Consider the following 16,448-nt stretch of genomic DNA (forward strand, 5'->3'; position numbering starts at 1 on the left):
CAGGACAGGAGGCAGGGGGTAGGTAATACTGCTGGTTATAGGTGATGAATCCTGCCTCCTCACATGTTGAAGTTTGAACATTAGAGAAGCTCACTAAGGCAAGCATATAAAGCAAGTTTATTTAAAAAGGGTAACATAGACTTCTCCTGGGAGGGAGAAGGGGGCCATAGCTGGTATCCTGGTATCCCCAGAAATGAGGTGTTCTGCCCTTTTATATGTCCTAGCCTTTCTTTGTTCTGACCTTATCTCTCTCCTTCCTGCATACACGAAGCCCTAGAAAATGCTCAGTGGGATGACCAAAAGTTGGGAAACAGGTAGGCTGAAGGCAGAAGGGCAGGATGGTGCAGCCAACAACACATTAACAACCTTATAGCTTCCTGTAGGGATGGGCCAATCCTGGGACAAGTTACCTTAGCTACAGGTTGGAGCAGGGGCAGGTTCTTGATAAGGGTGGAGGAAGGGCTCTGAAGAAATTAACATTTCAGTCCCTCAAGGGACAGTCTCCCACTTCAGGGGATTCACTCAAAATTGGCATCCTTGTTTAGACCTGACTCACTTTAACCATTTATGCTGACTGCCCATCTAATTCTGGTTTCATTCCCCCCTCTAATTTTAGGAACTCCTTATTGCTGTAAGGAGAATAGGAAATTACTGCTCTGGATGCTTTAAAGCTGAGAGGGGACAATATGAGGTGGGGCAAGCAACTTTGGAGTTCCCTTTTAGAAGTCAGTGTCAGTCCAGTTGGGGAAGAATGGGTTGTAAAGTCATCTGGGGATGGGTGCATCTATGAGAGAGAAACAAAAATATGAGTACTCAATAAATGTTGCAGCATTTGGGACATGTCAATGTATACCATGAAGATAATAACAGTCAATAATCTCTTACCAGGAAGTGTGAGGGCTGAGAAGTTGTTTCCATAATAAGGCCAGAGTGTACAAAGCCTTTATTTGGGAATGTAAATCTTTAATATCCCCAGAGTTACCAGGAATGTAAACACAACATTTAACTTTTAATGTTACAAATGTCAATCCCCATAAAATGTACTTAAGCTACTTTATGTCATCTCATCTTATAAAACCTTTCTACTGGTATGATCTCTGTGTCTAGTAAAGAACCCATTGTTTCTGTTACTTAGGGCTAGATAATCATACTAGAGAACATCAGGCCTACCTGTGTGGATTAGGAAGATCTGTACCCTTAAACTGACTAAAAACTTCTGACTTGGCAGTTTCACTTGATAGTTGTTAGGCATTCCTTCCTAAGAATCTCTCTTTTGTAGCAACTAGTCTTACTTATTTTGGGAGGCTAACACAAATGTATATCTTAAGTTACATTTAATTATTATTTTTTAAATGCCCAGGAATGGCTGTGTTTTGGTTTTAACTGTTTTTGCTAGGTGTTTAAGATGAAGCAGGTCAAACTGACTTTTGTTTCTATCTATTTTTAAGAGTCAGCTGAATTCCAATGAATATCACTCTTGGGGGAACTTGAGAGCAGCTTCTTAGTTCTGCTAGTGCCATTTGCACTAGGATGGTCCAGGTCTTACTTGACCATGGGGCTTCCCTGGAAGCATCAGGGATGTCTCCCTTTTCCAATGATCTTCTCCTTCATAGCAAGTGCACTGATTGATTTTGGCTTTCTGTTCTCCAGGGGTCTCATTAATCTCCCTGATCAGGAGGTTATGCGGCTCAGAGTTGCAAAGCCTTTAGAGAAGTTTCCTGTTCCCTGATTCAGACTGAGTCCAAGGGCAAGAGCCAAATATTGGTTTTCTTGGCCCTTTTAATTTAACTTTAATTTTTAAGTCATGATCTTAAACATCTAGCAAATCAGTCTCACTAGATGTAAATTAAGAGTACTGGACTTTAACTTTAACGTCTATAACCTTATAATCATTTACCCTTTTTATTAATTGGGTTCTGCACTATCCTATCTATCCTGTAGGTGATGGCTTATTATCTTAAATTAACCCAGGTTGTGTGTTCTTAAAGCAATACCTCTGCAAAACATTAACAGGCAACATTTAGACCATTTATAAGGAAAATACAAAATAAAATGAACAAGAGTAAAAACATATTTACTTTGTGTAATCATTATCTTGAATTTTGACTGAGTTATACATTATACCCCTCATTTGAGATCCTGGTAATCTTAACAACAAAAATCAATCTTTTGAACATAATGTTCAATGAACTGAAGTCTGGCCTACTTTGGAGTCATTTTGACATGTAGTAAGATGGGAGGCAGAGCCTTATCTCAGGTAAGACAGGACTTCATAAATTTTTATAAGTCTTAAGTAAAGTGTTCTAGTTCTGAAGCTGATCTTTGCTTTTTAAATATCATATTATAAAGTACATATATTGTTGCTCAAGGTCACATGAATATTAGCTAACACAGTATGATATTACATTTAAAACATGAATTTAAAAAAGATTGAGAGCTTTTAAACATTTGTGGAAAAGTAGCAAAATGCTTTTGTGTTTTACAATATTAATCTTTATATAGATTAGGCTCTCATTAACTTAAAAATACATAAAACTTTATATATCTTATTGAAAACAAGTCCAGTTATAGAACATTAAATGATATAAATAAATCTTCAATATGTTATTCTTATAAGCCTAAATTTACCATAAAACTTTAGTGTGGAGAACACCAGCTTGATATAATGCTCTTTTAAAGTTTTTACCTTAAAGACTTGCTTACCTGGAAGATATTAACACATTTAATATCCAAAGAAGAGTAATAGCACCACAATTGCATTGATGTTTTTATATTAACCAAGTTTAGCCTTTAAAGAAATAACATAGTATAATGCTCTAACAGTTGTTGTTTAACCAGTTGTTGTTTAATTTCTTCAAGATTACTTGCTCTAAAAAAAACAAAACAATAAATACAATGTTATATGGGTAAATTAATGTTTTAAAAAATCTTTATCCCTTTAACATATAGGTGTGTTTACCAAGGTAATAGGCCTTACATCCCTGTGGAGAATGTTGGGACTAACATTAAAAGTATACTTTTGCATTTATGTTCCCAGTTTACTCATTGCAACACCCCTCCTTTCATTCAGATCATTCTGGGTTTGTAATCTGGCTTAGGTCTTGGAATTGATTGAGGTAATATAGCTGTTTTTATTATTCCAGTTAGATCTTCCCCTTTGGTCTTAAATGGCTCTGTTTACTCAGATCCAGTGAGGATTTAGTAAACTTCTCATGTTTTTCTTGCAGGAACACCATGAACTCACATCCTCGGGCTGCAGGAGTCAGACTATTCTGTTTGCTGTTTTGACTCTCCTGCCCATTACAGTAGCCCCCTTTGCTCTGCAGCTTGAGTGCCATGAAATGACTCCCATTGCCTTTTGGTGTCCCATCAGGGTCTGGTCTCAAGATTAGAGTAATGACAGAGCCCTTCAAGGATTCCAGAGTTTCCCTTGTAAATTGTTTTGCACAGTAATGGTGACAGTGGTAAGAAGCAGTGGGGACTCTGAGGGTGCCACTGCTACCACCATCGCCCAGAAGTCCAACTTGGGCTACAGGTCTCCCTCCCACTTACAGCATTTCTGACACTCGGATGCAATTTATCTAAGCATTTATGTTTGGTTTGCACTCTGGTTGTTTATTTACTAAAAATAATCTTGAAGACAGGGCCTTTGGTTCCCTCACCTTGTACTTCTTTTTTGCAGTTCACACAGTGTCTTTGATGCTATGGGTGCTCACTAAATATTTGTTGAATTTCACTGTATCATGAATTCAGATTCCCGATTTAGACTGTAACTGGTAAATGCCCTATCACCAATGTATTTGCCCCACTTAGAAAGTTGAGATAAATAAGAAATACTAACCAAAGGAATAATAACTTTTCAGAAGTTTGTTTCAAATTTTAATTCTTCACAGTCACATAGTATTTTAGTCCAGTGCTGCTATAACAAAATACTTGAGATTGAGTCATTTATTTTTTTTTTAAAAAAATATTTAGTACAGTTCTGGGGCCTCGGAAGTCCAAGTTTAAAGGAACCCATATCTGATGAGGTCTTGCTTACTACTTCATCCCAAGACAAAAGAATATGATGACATGAAGCATAAAAAAACTTAAGCACATAGACTCAGGCATTTGTATAATAGACCTGAATTTACTCAGGAGGGTTCCACCTTCACGATTGACTCATCTGTTCAAGGTCTTGCCTGTCAACACTATTATATTGGGGACTGAGTTTGTAAGAATTTGGAGGTGCACATGCACAACAAAGCACCCAATATAGAGGGGGTGGTGGCTTTCTTTCACAGGAAGATAGAGGAAAGCAAGAAAGGCAGATTCTGTGGTCCATCCTGTCCTGAGACTCGACGCTCACCAAACCATTCTCACTACAAGATGGGTTTCCCAGGTGTCGCTAGCCTTCCATGGGCTCTGTGTGTGAGCTATGTGAATTGGAGCTGTGTGAGGGGGCAGGTCTGGCATTGTACTCTGATTGGGCTGTGCAACACAAATGCGCCTCTCCTCTCACTCTGCCTGTGATCACTGCACCTGAGATGGGTGTGACTTGCCAAGATGTCAGTCAATTTGCTGACATCACAAAGCAAGACTCTTCCTTTGAAACATTATCTCCTGCCTTATTTGGTGAAGAATATTCCATCGAATCTCCTTTGTGAGTCCCACTTATAAAAATAAATAGACTCCAGGTGCACATTCTCTTTCCCAGTTGACCCTTAAGGTCTCAGAGGTGTCCTGCCCTTGACATGAAAACTACTTCTGTATTGTGTGATTTCTCACCATTTTCTTAGCTTAATGTTGCAGCCAGTTCTTTTGAACCCAGCTTATCTCATCAGTGCAGGCAGCTGGTGATATCCAGGTATGTGGAAAGGAAGGCTCACAAATACTTTGAGAAATAAGAATCAAGAGGCACGTCACTGGCCTGACTTCCATGCTGCCATTAAAACTACTTATAAACATCAGGGATTTCCCTGTGCTAGCCAGAAGGGACATTAACCTAATCATACACATTTGTTTTACAAAGTACTGTATCATCTCCTCTCCTGGCCAACTCCTGTGACTTTTCAAGACCCACTTCAAGTGGCACCGCCTCTGTAAAACTTTCCACAGCAGCCCAACCATTCCACGTTTGTACACTGAGCACCTAGGATGTGCTATTCACTGTGCTTAGTGCTAGAACACAGTGATGAGCAGGACTGACATGGTCCCCACCTTGTGGAGCTCATGGCTAGTGTAAGGTAAGGTACAGCTTTAGGACAGGGAACTGCAACCTTGAGCAGGGAATCAGGGAAGACTTGGAGGTTTCCACCCTTGCTTGGAACCATGAGGTTAATCTACCCATATGGGACAAAGACAAAGACATGCCAGAGCCTGGCATGGGGCAGTGTCTGGTATGTTAGTCAGCTTTTTATCACTGTGACCAAAACACCTGACGAAAACAACTTAGAGGAGGAAAAGTTTATTTTGGCTCATGGTTTTAGAGGGTCAGTCCGTGGTCAGCAGGCTCCATGGCTCTGGGCCTAAGGTAAGGCAAAACATCATTGCCAAAGAACATGGCAGAGGAAAGAGGATCAGCTCAAAATGGATAAGAAGCAAAGAATAAGAGAGGAGCCAGGGACAAGTTATAGAGTCCCCAAGAGCACAACCCCAGTGACCTACTACCTCCTCCAGCTATGCCCCACCTGTCTGAAGTTACCACCCAGTAATCCAGTCAAATCATTAATCCATCAAATGGACTCATCCACTGATTAGGTTACACCTCTCCTAATTTCATCGTTTCACCTCTGAACACCCCTGCATACCCCACAGGTGTTTGTAGAATGAGTGAGGCAGCTTTCTGGCCCAGCCTTATGACAAAATAGACACTGGTCAGAAGAGAAGGACAAACATCCCAACCAAATCTAAAAGACCCCCTGGGTGAGCTCTTTGGGGATACTTAGAATTGGCTCTGTGTGACCTTCTAGCTGACCATGGTGAACTCCCATCCCAGTCATTTAGCTACTGGTAGTCAGCCTCTTATCCTGACATAGATGAAGCCATGACACAGGTAATACAATAACCTGGCAGAGAAACAGTGCAGGTTTGAGGTTAGAGGGAGCCCATAGCTCAAAAACATTCAAGTGGCTCTTTTTCCCCACCATGTCCCTCTCTCAGGCCAGGGTTAGCAGCTAAGGTCTCAGAGGCACAGCTGTGCTGTTCTCTTCCATCACAGTAGTGAGAGAGAAGCCACATAATTGCCCTAACTGACCATGAAAACCAAGCCTCATGTGGAAGAGTGCTTAGCAGCCTTTCAAGAGGAGGCTCCCTTCAAAGTTCAGTCATTTTATCCCACACAAGGAGAGAACTCTTACAGGCCATCAAAATCTTCTTTGAGGTCATCCCAGCTTGCAGAAAGAGTATTTGCCAACTTTCTAAAGAACACTCAGAATTCATTAGTATGAAGTAATTGTGGGAGGGCTAAAGGCAATTGCCACCAGAAGAACTGGTTTAAACTCACCTATTCCTACTCAAACGATGTATTTTCTTCACAAGACACTGACCACTAAGGATATTTCTAGCACAAGGCTCAGCAACAATTTCCAAAGGGTCAATTGGGCTGAAACCAGCAGAATCCAAAGAAATTCCTCTTTCTAAGTGTTGTGTTAGGGATATTTGAACCTCGACCTGCTGGAAAGGGGCCAAGGCTGTAGAGGAGGAGACTTTATAAGAACTTCTAGGGAAACATAAACCAGGGTGAACTTTTCATTTAAGAACTTACTACTTTTAAGTGCTATTTATTTTTTTACTCATGCATCCATACACCCTATTGTTCATGGATTTCATAACATTCCATGTTCTGGGCAGTACTAGGTGACAGTGACACAGAGATGATATGAACAGCCCTTGCCCTTGGCCCTTGTGATGCTCTTAGTCCATCAAGGGACATGGAGGCATAAACATTGGAGAAAAATGAGGAGACTATGTAGCCACATCAGAGGAGCACCCAGGAGGGAGTCCCTGATGGGGGACCCATTGAGACAGGTGACCCAAAGCTGGGGTCATAAGCACAGGTCACAGGAATCCACCAGGGGAGAAGGACGAGGAAATATTCATATGGACTGACACAGATTAAAGCACTTCTTGAAGCTCTGATGTCTTTATCTAGTAAGACAGAAGAAGGCATGGATGTGACATTCTTGATGTCATCCCTACTGGCGCTCCTGAGAGGATTAGGGAGCAAATGGCAAGAACAACAGCTGACACTTGCATAGCACTCAAGGAGCTCACCCTCTGGTGGGCCATTTCCCAGCCATGGTGGGTGGATTTAAGGAGATTCCTTCCTGCTGAGACTCATTCTTCCAGGAGCCTGGAGTATGCCTTTAGCATCCAAGGGACAGAATTAGAAGGAAGCCCACAGCCAAGGAATAAAGCAAAGTTTAGCAGTGGAAGTGGTTTGGTAAATCACCGACCACAGGCCATGAAGATGAAGCAGCAGCCAAGGACACTGGCTTGAAATGAACTTGTTGAAGGCAAGCCCCCTCCCGTCTCAGTTAGCAAAGTGCTTTCAACTGCTAGACTCAAGTCTTTGGGCTCCATTTCCTCATTCAGCACTTCAGACTTCACTCCTATCTGTTATCTGTTTCCACAGCAAGTGGTATGAGTATTCAGATTTCCTTCTTTCTTTTTAAATACATATTTCTACTGCTGAGGGACTGAGACTAAATCTCTTGCTTAAGTCACACATTGGTTAGTGGCACAGCAGGGACTAAGATCATGGACCATCTTAGATTCTTCCATAAGCCACCCAAACATGCCTTCTCTGAATTTTCTAATTGGCCAAGAATAAGCATCCAAGGTTAACTTGAAGATGGAAGGCATATAAAGCCAAATTACATTCACAAGTCAGGTTTTCTCTTTGTGCTTTTTTTTAATGTCAAATGAGATTATTAAGCAAGGATCTTGTCTGCAAATGTTTAAAGAGCATGAGTAAGCTTTTGTTTTACACTTAAGGACCAAGAAATTCATTTCAAAGCCTTCTGCAAGAGATAAATTTTTTTGAAGTTCTTGATTCTTGCTGGAAAAAAATCATTAACAGTTTTGCATTTTACTCCATAATATAGCTGGATTTGTTTTAATAGAAACAAGGATACTAGCTTGAAATGAGTTTCTCCTCTGCAAATTTTTGACTCAAATGGATTCTTCTAGGCAATGTCCCAGCTCACCTTGTGCTTTCCTGCATTCTTGTCACTCAGCAGAGAACCAACAGGTGCATGCAAGTGAGATTCAGAGACTTACATACCTTGTCCATCTCTGTCCCCACATCTTACAGGCCTTCACTTGAGTCTCAAAGAACAAAGCTGTGAAGTCACATCCAAATTTGATAATTAGTATTATGAAGATGACAATGAAAAATAATGATTTTTACATTTGTATGTGCCAAAAGAAACACAGCTCCTTCATGCCAACCAACCAGTATACTATGGATCTGCAAATTAACACTCTGTGACTAGAAATTTGCTTTAAATATGAAACATGATCCCATCATTTGCTAATCACTAAGCAAGTCTATTGTCAACTGCTTTGGGAAAGCACACTTCATTAATAGCTATTGGCAACCAAGTATATTGATATAGTTCTTTCTATGGAACTACTTAGTGTAGTATATTTGTATCTGCTCAATTTTTGGAATTTTCATACATGCCCAAACTGGGATGTCCAGTTCTCTTAATGCTCATGTCAGTGACAGTTATAGCTATTAGGAATTTCTGATTTCCTTTTATTTTCTCTTCTTTCTTGCCACCCCCACCCACTCCCCCACCAGTGCTGAGAATCAAGCCCAAGGCTAAGCAAGCATTGTGGCACAGTATTCCCACCTGCAAGCCCAGAAATTCTAATTTTCTTTTCTTTTTTAAAATACTTTATTTTTAGTTGTAGATGGATACAATCTCTTTATTTTATGTGGTGTTGAGGATCGAACCCAGGGCCTCGCACGTGCTAGGCGAGCCCTCTACTACTGAGCCACAACCTCAGCCCCCAGAAATTCTAATTTTCTAAACCTGCAGTGCTAAGATCAAGAAGGAGAGCAGCAGTTAATGGAAACTTCTATATCTGTGAGAGGATTTATTAGCCTAGATTTCCATTATTTTTTAACCTTCTGGAAGTTTTATTTTATTATAAAAGGTCATTTGCACAAGATCTTTATTTTTTCCCTTAGAATATGTTAATTGGGAAAAAAGATTATATAACAGAATACAAATCCTTGTCATATAAACAAATATTGAGAGATGATTTAAGAACCCTGTATAGAATTTTATGTTCATGAGCTCCTTTTCTGGGAAGTTGCTTGTCTTTAAGAATTAAAACTGGTTCAATTGAACAATGTAATATGTCATATAATATCAACTAATATTGACTGCAGCCACTGTATCTGTACTGACACAAGCTTAGTTCATTTCTAGGGGGTATTTTCCACTAAGTACTGTGAAAGCCTAGAATCTTGAAAGGCTGGAAACATGGGTATTAATCATTCATCAAACACTGGAATGCTGGGCACACCTTCTACTGCATAAGGAACCCCAGCAAAAGTAAAGATTTTCAATTTGGTTATGTGTTTTTGTTTTATCTAAACTTTATAACAACAATCCTCCTGAGGATAACAAAACTACACAATTGCTCTCCCAAGGAGTGCATAACCAGGTAGCTGATGATTGAATTAAACAACATTTTCTCACTTGTTTTTCATGGAAGCAAATGTTCTACCACTTCCACTACCAGGCCTCTATACTCAGACATTCCCCCCCCCACCCCGGAAAAACCTGGCTAGTCACCTTTGTTTCCTCCACCTCATTCTTTGACTGAAGTGCCCTCTGGTTTTTAGCAAATTCACTGGCCTCTGATTCAAATGCCTCAATGGAAGTTTTATCATGTTACTCTCAGGCAACATCTACAGATAAATTAAAATTACAGGACTTCAAGTGATAATAATACACCTGAATATACCTTATCTTTAAAAAAAAACATGTTTTTAAATGTGGGGTTGAGGATTGAACCAGTGCCTTAACACATGCTAGGCGCACTCTACACTGAGCTACAACCACAGCCCCAAGAATATCCCTTATCTTAAACGCTTGGTACCAGAAGCATTTCAGATTTGGTGTTTGTTTCAATTTCTTATACAAAATGAGAGCTTGGGGCTGGTACCCAAGTCTAAACAAAAAATTTTCCACTTGGGACATCAGGTCAGTGCTTAAGCACTCCACCTGCTTACTATAAATGCTGAGTAAGTAACTTCTTCCACTTCTCACTTTCTCCATGAAAGGACTTGGAGATTGTTAGCTCGGATATTCATGTTATAGATTGTTGAGGACAACTTCCTTACCTGAAAGACCACAACATAATGACCTAAAGAAAATTAAGTGACTTGTCAAGATGATATCAGTTCGTTTTACCACCTCGATCTTCTCCTACTCATAACAAAAAGAACTGCAGTTTACTTCATGGAATCATGAGCTAGGCACTACACTTAGATGACTGCATGTATTATTTTATTTGAGCCTGGCAACACTTTTTCAAGGTAGATTGTCCTTCCACTTACTTTGAGATAGGGAAATAAAATATCTGGGAGAGAGGTTGAGGAAACATAGGTACCCACATCACATACAAACACAGATTTGAACACCAGCTGAATCTGGAACCCATGCTTCAAATCACTACTGATCTTGCTGCCTTTTTGGTAACTGTGTATGGAGATATGCAGGTAAAGGTATATAGATATACTGTACCTAGGTATATATCAAAAGTCAATAAGCAAGATATACATTATTTTTGCAGGTTTTCAAACTGTAACTAAATTGCATTTCAACTGCAGGGTGGACAGGGGAACAGGAGCAGGACATCCATTGTTTCTTCTTTCTTCTACCTTCTATACCACAGAAATCACAAAAGCTAAATGCTATATTTCCCAGACTCCTTTGCAACCTAACTCCTGGAGGTGCTTTAGATTCTGTCAATCAAATATGGCAGAACTGGAGCAGAGGCCAGGCATCTGTTGTTCTTGATGCCACACTGGTTGTGAAGACATGTGGTTTCCTTGCTGTACCATTAACAGAGGTTCTGGGCTGTGGTCACTGGCTTGGAAAGTTGAGAGGAGGGCCTGTGGCATCCATTTGGATGGTACAGATGCTTACAGGCACAGTGTGATTCCAGAGCCAGCAATAGAGCTGTGGCTATTGTGGTGAAATACTGATTATGGTGGTTTCCTGGCCTTATTTGATGGCTTCCTAGTTGTGATAGAGTGGTATGGCAATGATGTCAGCAGTATTTTGACCAAGAATGGGACACTTCCCCTAGTGACTCATGCAGGTTTGGATAGCTTCCTGGAGCAAAGCAAGAAGATATTGAATTCCAGGCCCAGCCGAAAGCAGGACCCTGATAAATTCCCTGCCCTTTGTGGAGTGATCCTGAAGGACTGGACCCTCAGAGGAAGGGTAAACTGGAGGAAAACCAGTCTTCAGACCCACCGCAGTCCAGCCTCAAGGCTTCTGCACGGCCCAAAATATCTTAACTCCTGAAATGGAAATAAGTAATTCTGGACTTACGGTTACCAAATGTGGTACAAGTTAATGAAAGTACTTCTGGAGGAAGGAAATATCCTAAACTTCAAATTTTTGAATGGCAACTTTTAAAACAGCATATCCCACATGTTGCCTATGATAATCAAGCAGCTATGACAATGAGAATGAGAAACAGCAGAACCTACAATAGAAACAGAAAATAATCAGAAGTTATAGCTCAAAATTCTAAAAGAAGTCTAGTGCATGTCACAAATATGATTTAAAACTTTCTAATAACAACATTAAAAAGGTAAAAATAATTTGTAAATATTTTCCTTTAACTCAATGTATTTCAACTGATAATTTTTGCTTAATCCTGATGATTTCAACACATACTCACCACAGGCCACATCTCCACTTCTTTGACTCTCAGAGCCCAAGCCATCCTCTTCCCACCAAGGGCTGCCAACAAATGATGAATCCGGCATCTGTGAAAAAAAATAGGCATTGCTTGCAGTGCACTTGGACTCAGCTGTGGAACACTAATGACAGGGACACTCCATGTTATAACCAGGAAGATGCATCTTTTAGAGACCAAAACAATTTAAGGAAGAATTGTTACAAAAAAGAGAGGGGAAAGGAAGAGTTCAAATAGTACTTGGTAAGAACATTGTACAAGCTGAAATCATACAGAAGGCAAGTATATTCCTTTGAGATAAGGATTACGGATATAAAGAGATATGAAATATTATGACAGTAACAAAAATGGATAGCATCCTTTGAAAGGAGCAATTTTTTAATAATGTGGAAGAAAATGTCTTATGGATAAAAAATCAGAAAACAAGAGAAAAAAGCTACTATCAGTTTTTTTCAAGGTCAAATTCAATATTTGGCACATGCCTTACAAAGCAAAATACTCTCATGAGAAATGCATGTTGTTGGCTTCTCATTTTATCTTCAAACACCATTTTAAAGATAAATAAATATTAATTCACTCTATTTTTAATTCTCATCCAGTAGTGCAGGATTCAGAGGCTCCAATGTGTTCATCATTGTTGCTGGTGTTGCTTGTTTGTCAGTTTGTTGGGGAGGAGAGATCTTAGACAAAATGCTTTGCAAAAGGAGATCTGAAATATACCACAGTGAATCTCCACATCTGTACAACCACAAGTCTGGGATCCTAATTAGAGTAAGATGCACTCCATATTTGTATACATATGCCAAACCACACTCTATTGTCATGCATAACTAAAAAGCACAAATGAAGTAAAATAAATAAATAAGAAGAAGATTTGAAGTAAGTTTGTTTCTAGTAGGACCTGTCTGCTGTTGCTAGGTCATGAAATATTCTCCAGCCAGAGCTGGAGGTGACTTATGCCGTTTCTAGGCAGAGAAACACTCACATGGCAGTAAACATCCAGGCATCCCAGGAGGTGGCTCTAGTAATAATTTTCTTGCTCTTTTGTACCCTTAAAGGTTCAATTCTCCTGACTTTTTACTTTTTCCTGGTGCCATTCTGTATGTAAAATCCAAAATTGATGATTTCTTTTCAAAGACAAAAATGTTACTATACTTCACACAGCCTAAGTCTGATCTTTAAAAATATTTATATCTACTTACAATATATTCATCTTTGTCATAAAATATCTCATAATATCTGTGTTTGAGCCTATGATTAACATGTGCTTCCAATGACTGAAAAGGTTTGTATATTTTATTAAAATATCTATCATTATTACAATACATCTAAGATAACATGGACTAGTTTTATAAAATCTAGAAAATCCTGGAAGTGAAAGTGAACTATTGTTCCAGCATTCATTTTTGTCTAAAACTAAAGAGTTTTTACTGAAAAAAATAGTTTTTTTTCCCTTCTACAAACCTGAACACAGTGCCACCTGGAAATATGATTTTCAGAATTTACAGGTTGGTAAGATGACTCATAGCAGAAGTCATACCATACATCTCTTTTTATGTCTGTAGCCTGGTAATATGCTGTATAAATTAGACAAATGCCCACATATTTCTAACATGCTTCCCAAGATAAGGGACTTTAAATTCAAAAAGAAGTGTTGTCCTAAATTACCTCAATGAACTTGATTTTTATAAAAGTGAGGGCAAGATGAGACTAGTAGCAGCTGAATAAAACAAAAGCAATGAATTTGTAGTATCTACCAGTGCACCTAAGAAGAAGCAGGGAAAGAAATTAAACCTCCCCACCTCCAAGAGACCATGACTGGCAGCCAAGTAGACTGCAAAACTCAGCAGAGGTGACAAACCAGCATAGCCTTCTGGCTCCCTTCCCAGATGGCCCTGAGAAACAAATAAGCAGCAAGCACAGCAACAGACTCCTGGACAGCCACCCTGGTCACATGGGGACAAAGGAATATTATTTCTAAAGCATTGAAGAAAAGAATTTTATATCCAGGCAAATTCTCATTTAAATGGGAAGGGGTTGGTATTCATTTTGTATCACAGTCATGACAAATGACCCCAAACCTAGATGCTTCAAACAACACATTTATTATCCTACAGTTATATAGGTCAGAAATCTGAGTTGGCTCAACTGATGTCTCCACTTTGGATTTCACAAAGTCAAAATCAAGATGTTCAACAGCTGAACTCTTATGCAGAAGCTTTGAAAACAATGTGCTTCCAAGGGCATTCAGATTGTTGGCAGAATCCACTCCCTTGCTGGCTGTGAGCAGGACACTCCTTAACTTTAAGAGGCCTCTCTCTGGTCCATACATCTCAGATCCAGCAACAGCACATCTAATTCTTCTCTTGCTTAGAGTAACTTTTCCTTCTGCTTTATCCTTCTTGTCTCTATCCTGAGAAAGTCCTCTGATTTTAAGGGCTCATCTGATGACACTGGACCCACTCAGGTAACCTGGAAAGATCTTTTTATTTGGGCTTCAACTGATTGATAATTTTAACTACAAAACCCTTCAGAGCAGTGTCTAGATTAGTGTTTGAATAAGCAAGGGACAGGAACTTGAGAAGAGAGCTTTAGAATTTGTCTGTAAAGTGTGCTAAGAATATTTTGAAATAGAAAGCCTAAAGAATATTTTCCTCTTAAAGACCCAAGTTGGCAATAAAGGAAGGGGAGGGAGAGACAGGGAGGCGGGGAGGACATAGGGAACAAGATCTACCAAATCATGCTATGTCCATGTATGGGCAGACCACAATTGATCCCGCATATATAATATTTTAATTAAGATAATAACAATAACATTAGGGAGATTAGTTGAGTAGAGCAAGTGGGTCAGGAAAAGGAGCAGAGGAAGGATAGGAAAGGGCTGGGGAAGGAGATTGATCAAATAACGTTTTGTGCATGTACGGATGTGTCACAATGAATCGCACTATTATGTATAAAATATAATGCACCAATACTTTTTTTGTATAAGATCCCAAGTTGAAAGTACTTTTTTTGCAGAAAGCACCCCAACTATAAGAGGTGGGAAAAAAGAAGACAAGAGAGCCAAGGAAGATGAGTAACCGAGTAATGTGTTAAAGATTATGACTGTGGAAAAACAAAGGGGAGGAAGGAAAAACTGAAAACAGAAAATAAGAAGTATACTTATAAATAACCCAGATACATAATTCAGAGCAGTCTAAGATCAATAGGGCTGGAGGTAGCACACAGAAGAGATGTGAAAATATGCCAGATACTTTTTATTAGGGATAAAGCAAAATTAATGACAAATGCAAATAAATATTAGCATTTGTCATAAGTGAAGAGTAACTAACACGACAAGAAAAACAGAATGTGTAAGTCATGAACCAGCAGAAGACAATTCAGTATAGTAGCCAGGACACAAAAACAGAGAAAGAAATAAATCCCCAAAACGCACAACAAATGGAAAATATGATGACAAAGTCCAAATATTTAACAGAAAGTCCAAAATATGCAACCCACCTAAATCACTAATCTCAGCAATGAAAGACCTGAAATTCTCAGGTTGAATTTTTGAAAACTCTAACAATGTGCATTGTTTTACAAGATACCCTGAACAGGAAAAGGAAAAAAATAAAACTTTTAAAAGTAGTGTATCAGTTAAGACAGGCCAGGTTTGACTGGAGAAGTAAACACCAAAATTTCAGAGACTGAAAACATTTATTATTCTCCTAAAAAAATGGTTGTAATGATAATTTTGTTATATTTTTATCACAAATCTTTTAAATTATTTTTAAAAGAATGTTTATTTATGCTATATATTCAACTTGGGGTGGCAAGAAGGCTCTGCACATTAAAATAAAGGACAACAATTAGAACCTTGTTTCTTTTTTTATTGCTTGCTCAAAACATTACAATGATCTTGACATATCACATATCATACATTTGATTCAAATGGGGTATGAATTATTATTTTTACCATGTGTACAGATTGCAGGATCACATTGGTCATACATCCACATTTACACATACTGCCATACTAGTGTCTGTTGTATTTTGCTGCCTTTCCTATTCCCTTCCTATCCCGCCTTCCCTCCCCTCCCCTCCCCTCCCCTCCCATCATCTCTCTCTACCCCATCCACTGTAACTCATTTCTCTCTTTTTCCCCCTTTCCCCTCACATCCTCTTATATGTAATTTTGTATAACAATGAGAGTCTCCTCCCATCTTCCGTGCAATTCCTTCTCTTTCCCATTCCCTCCCACCTCTCATCCCTGCTTAATGGTAATCTTCTTCTCATGCTCTTCCTTCCTGCTTTGTTTTGAGTCACCATCCTTATATCAAAGAAGATATTTGGCATTTGTTTTTTAGGGATTGGATAATTCACTTAGCATAATCTGCTCTAATGCCATCCGTTTCCCTGCAAATGCCATGATTTTGTTATTTTTTAGTGCTGAGTAATATTCCATTGTGTAAAAATGCACATTTTTTTTAATCCATTCATCTATTGATGGGCATCTAGGTTGGTTCCAC

General features: G+C 39.1%; 1 long non-coding RNA gene across 3 annotated transcripts in view; it reads right to left on the bottom strand.

Annotated features, from left to right (window-relative positions):
- The window catches only part of LOC114095954 (uncharacterized), a 288,590-nt gene that overhangs the window by 205,906 nt on the left and 66,236 nt on the right, over positions 1–16,448 (bottom strand). The window contains exons 5-9 of one of the 3 annotated variants that reach the window (XR_011707696.1): positions 11,920–12,007; positions 11,565–11,721; positions 8,190–8,324; positions 2,704–2,869; positions 102–784 (exon numbers count right to left, since the gene is read on the bottom strand). The exons of 1 other annotated variant lie outside the window; for it this stretch is intronic. This is a non-coding gene — a long non-coding RNA (uncharacterized lncRNA). Of the gene's footprint in view, positions 1–101; positions 785–2,703; positions 2,870–8,189; positions 8,325–11,564; positions 11,722–11,919; positions 12,008–16,448 lie in introns of those variants that run through there. One more of the 3 variants, XR_011707697.1, reaches the window with a different exon arrangement.

This window comes from Marmota flaviventris, chromosome 6, assembly GCF_047511675.1.
Source record: "Marmota flaviventris isolate mMarFla1 chromosome 6, mMarFla1.hap1, whole genome shotgun sequence".
NCBI classification, from domain to species: domain Eukaryota; kingdom Metazoa; phylum Chordata; class Mammalia; order Rodentia; family Sciuridae; genus Marmota; species Marmota flaviventris.